This window comes from Cololabis saira, chromosome 16, assembly GCF_033807715.1.
Source record: "Cololabis saira isolate AMF1-May2022 chromosome 16, fColSai1.1, whole genome shotgun sequence".
NCBI classification, from domain to species: Eukaryota; Metazoa; Chordata; class Actinopteri; order Beloniformes; family Belonidae; genus Cololabis; species Cololabis saira.
In genome coordinates, this window is record NC_084602.1 from 19,864,276 (window position 1) to 19,869,194 (window position 4,919).

General features: G+C 42.4%; 1 pseudogene; it reads left to right on the forward strand.

The window, feature by feature from the left end:
- The first annotated feature begins 563 nt into the window (after positions 1 to 563).
- Positions 564 to 2,567, forward strand: LOC133462140 (tubulin alpha chain-like; annotated as a pseudogene).
- Positions 2,568 to 4,919: the final 2,352 nt, after the last annotated feature.

The following is a 4,919-nucleotide window of genomic DNA, read 5'->3' on the forward strand; positions in this document are numbered from 1 at the left end:
TACCCCCTTAGGCTGCACTTGTAAATAAGAAATTTGTTCTTAAATTGCTTGCCTGGTTAAATAAAGGTTAAATAAAAATAAATAAAAAAAATTAAAGAATACCCAGAGATGAACCGTCCTTTGTCCTCTTTGAAGTGAGCTTCTCTCGAAACATGAAACTTCTGGGCTGAAAAGTGGTCCCTCTTCAGCCCTGGCACGTACTCTACAAGGAATCAGCCTTTTAAAAAAAAAAAGTGCAAAAAGATGATATATTCTGTTATGATTTCAGTGCTGGGATGTTGCTTTTGCTCACCAATAGAACAACTTGCATTAATAGGATTCTGCTGCATATTGTCCAGAGGATTTTAACCACTGCGGCTGCAGTCAAGGATGCAAACCCTAAGTTACGATACCATACGGTGTGATGAGATTAACTCAGGAGCTATAGAAATTCAAAACAGACTCTTTGTATATGAACACAAGCAAACAAACTGTTTTGACAGAGAGTAGTGAGATGAAACTGCAGAGCGTATATCTCTCAGGACAACTGACTATGCTCTGATTTTGAAACCAGATTTCAGAAGATGACTGTGGGGAAGCGTGACGTGAGTAGATGCATTGAAGGAGGCAGACTCAGAAAGCAATGCTATAATGTTCAAAACAGTGATTTATTTTTTTCCAAAAAAAATGCCACCATGTTATAGTTGTTGCAAAAAAATATATGCAAAACAAAATAGAAATTCAAGCTGCAAGCAGCGATGAATGGGCCCTCACACCCTTGTGCACGTTCAGGCGTGCTGCAGTGGAAGCGCTTGTATGAATTGCATGTAGATTCTTCAGGCCTGGACATTTAGCGGATGACACCAGCCACGGCTCTCTATATCGAACCATTCAAAAATGATGGCAGAAAGTAGGAACTATCAGATATCGACCAATCCGATGAAGGGTTGGGGCTAATTTGCACCAATGAAGGTAAAGGAGTCAAAACTGAGTCCGATGACACCACCCACAACTATGTATGTCATACCATTCAAAGGTTATGGCAGAAAATAGGATCTATCAAATATCAACCAATCAGGAAAAGGGGCTGGGCTAATTCATGCCAATGAAGGTCAAGTACTCAAAACAGAGTCTGATGACACCACCCACGACTCTCTATGTCAAACCATTCAAAAGTTATAGCAGAAAATAGGGACTATCAAATATTGACCAATCACAAGAAGGGGCGGGGCTAATTCAAGTAAATGAAGGTCAAGTACTCAATACCGAGTCCGATGACACCACCCACATGTCTTTATCACAACCCGTTCAAAAGTTATGGCAGAGAATGGGAACTATCAAATATGGACCAATCAGATGAAGGGGGAGCGCGCTTTTTGGCGTCTATCGTCGCCACAGTAACGCTTTTGACTGAGAAAAGTAATGCGCATCGTCGCAGGATGACATTTTGATGTATAACACATCTGGGTGCACGTTACGGTGCGGGCCGCATTAACTGCCGAAGGAATGGCATACATTTCGCCAAAATTACACGATTAATTAAAAATGGCCGACTTCCTGTTCGGTTTCGGCCATGGCACCCAGAGACTTTTCTTTAAGTTGCGACATTATACAGGTGTATACCGATTTTCGTGCGCTTTTTGGCGTCTAGCATCGCCACGGTAGCGCTTTTGACTGAGAAAAGTAATACGCGTCGTCGCAGGATGGAGACGCACATTTTGATGTATAACACACCTGGGTGCACGTTACGGTTCGGGCCGTATTAATGGCCGAAGTAGTGGCATAAATTGCGCCAAAATTACACAATTCATTCAAAATGGCTGCCTTCCTGTTCGGTTTCAGCCATGGCACCCAGAGACTTTTCTTTAAGTTGCGCCATGATACAGGTGTGTACCGATTTTCGTGCATGTACGTCAAACCGTATTGTGGGGCTTGAGGCACAAAGTTTTCTAGGGGGCGCTGTTGCGCCATTAGGCCATGCCCATTAATGCAAACCATGAAATATCACATTTTTCGCCAGGCCTGGCTTGCGTGCAAAATTTGGTGACTTTTGGGGCACATTTAGGGGGGCAAAAAGGCCCTCATTTCGTCAGAAAATAAAACAAAAAATTCCTACAGATACAATAGGGCCTTCGCACTGTCAGTGCTCGGGCCCTAACAAGTCATATCAGTCAGTATTGCAGACCTTGATGAAAAGTTGGGGATAAGTCTGTGATACCAGCCTAACACCAAGAATGACCGTTGCCTCCTCTTGGTGTTGGGTAGTGGGCAAGCTGCAATCACCCCTACCTTTCCCACCTGAGGACGGACACCTCCCCCTCCAATCACATAGCCAAGGTGCAGAGAGCTGTGTGCATGCTAAGCAACACCACCGCCATCGCCGAGGCCTGGGCCCCTCTGGACCACAAGTTCGACCTGATGTACGCCAAGCGGGCCTTCGTCTACTGGTACGAGGGGTGGGGGGGATGGGGGAGGGGGAGTTGTCCGAGGCCCGGGAGGACATGGCGGCTCTGGAGAAGGATTACGAGGAGGTGGGCGTCGACTCCGTGGAGGGAGAAGGAGACGAGGAGGGGGAGTACTGAGACGTGCTCTCCGCCAGCAGCATCTGTCCTCAGCCTGGTTTCCGTATCTCTCTCTCCCTCGCAGCAGACAACAGCCGGTTAAGTAGGCCCTTCCATCAGGCTGTTCCACTCCAAAGGTGACTCCACTCGCTTCCTTGGAATCAACTGAGCAATCAAGATAGTTTCCCTTCAACTACAATCACCATCAAACACACAATAGCTTTGCCTATGGTAACAGATACATTTTCAACCATGCTGAAGATAATCAAAATCAATAAGAAAACAAATCACAAAATTTACCTCCCCCCATACATGGTTCAACCCAGTGACAACACTAATGATGTCACCAGGGTGTAAATACAGGAAATGTTTGCACTTTTCCCTCCTTTTGAGACTGGAATCTGGTGGGTATGGTAAGTAACAAAATCAACTCATGATGAATGACAAAACCGAACAAATAAACCACTTTAAACTTGTCTGTATTATTTTAAGTGAAATAATTGTGAACACAAACAAACCCGGGGTACTATGTGCCTGCATGGTATGAAACAATGGTAAACCTATGACCAAAACAAATAAGCATGGTTAAATTTGGATAGACTAAGACAGTAGACTGAAATGGGGACAGATGTTGTGCTCTCATCCACTTTGGCACAATGACATCAAAAGAAAATCTATGACAACGGTGAAAAACTGATTATTTGTTTCAAATGTTGAAACTGAAAAGCCATGATGGTGAAAGAAAAACTGCTGTGTCTGTTTGAGTCCACCACCAGCGGCATTTGACACACTTAATAACATCGTCATCTTTTCTTTTCCTGAATAACCACTGATAGTCAGTTAATTTCCTGTTAGGTGTGCTGCAAACAGCGGACACACATCCAGACAGGCTAAACACCTGCATATGCACACGCAGTTGCAAGAACATGTAGACACATGCTGGAAATTCATCCTGCATTCAAATAAAAATCCCAATGCTCCGTTAACAATGTAAAGGTGGCTTTAGTGAAAAGGACCTTCTACAGTTTTGATCTGGTGCAATGGATAACTTATCTCAAATCGATTTACTAAAACTTCCCTCAGGTGTAGTTAGTAAAAAAGTAATACATTTGAACTAATAAAAACAGCAGGATGAAATAAGAACTGAACTGCTTTTCAATTAGAATTTCCTCCACATCTAGATGAACTTGGTTGATCGTCGACTTGAAAATTGGTCCCACTACGGTGTGTCACCGAAAGCGATAGATCATGGATTCAAGGGGCACGGACCAGTTTCTCCAGCTCTCTCAACTTCATTTTACACAGTGGGAAAGTGCAATAAAACCATTCTACAGTTCTTTAAGGTTAAAACCAAAAAAAGACAGTTTAGGTGGTTTGGGATCTTGATGGAAGAGAGCAAGGGGACGCCAGAGCACTGGAGGGATTATATTATCCTCAGTTGGGATTCATAATTAATGAGCCGCTTATACAGTTCTACATTTCTGCACTAATAGGGTTTAAAGCATCACTAGAATGTCACACACTCCAAAAGAAGACAAAAAGAGCCCAATTAAACAAATTAGGCAAAAAAAATTAAGTGGTTATTCTTGCTTTATGTCACTATTGTCACCCAAAAATAAGAGATAGTAAATGTAGGTCAGATTCCACCACAGATTCTAATTCTGCAGCTTCTATGAATCCTGTATTTATTTCAAAAAGCTTTTTTTTTTCATATACGTCGCTCCAAGGAAGGAATGGCGAGCTTCTGCTTCGATAAAAAAATTACACAAATGTCTTGTTTTGTAGTCATGCTTTAGATTTCAAATGATAAAGTTTATACTAGGGTTTCTTGGATGACTGAAGCCCTCAAATTTCGACCAAAATACGACTTTTTTTGTGTGTGGTGTGTGTAAAACAACACCCTCCCACCACAGCTAGAAACAGGCATTGCATCCAACTTTTTTTTCTCCATTGTCTATTTTTAGGAAATTCTGCCACACTGCAGATGTCTTTGACATGGTAGAGTTCAACAAATCACCTTGTCCTTCTACTTTACAATCTATCCGTCTCTAGTCGGTGGATTGGGCTATTCCAAAATAGCAAAAACAAGGGGATGTCCAAAAATACCTTTGAAAGAGGTGTGCTCTGAAAACACCCCCTTTAGAACTTGGTACTTCCCTGATTCAATTCAATTAAATTAAATTAAAGAATTGACCAAACAGAATTTTAGTCGAGCCAGGCCGCATCGACTAATAAATCGACCAGTCCTCTGGGAGATTATTCCTAGATTAATGTCTGTACCAACTGCAAATATGTTTAGGCTTTTCCTGTTTCCTAAGTTCCTCTTGTGACAGATATTTGTAAAGGTGAAGGCAAATGTTTATCTTGAAGCTGCAGACC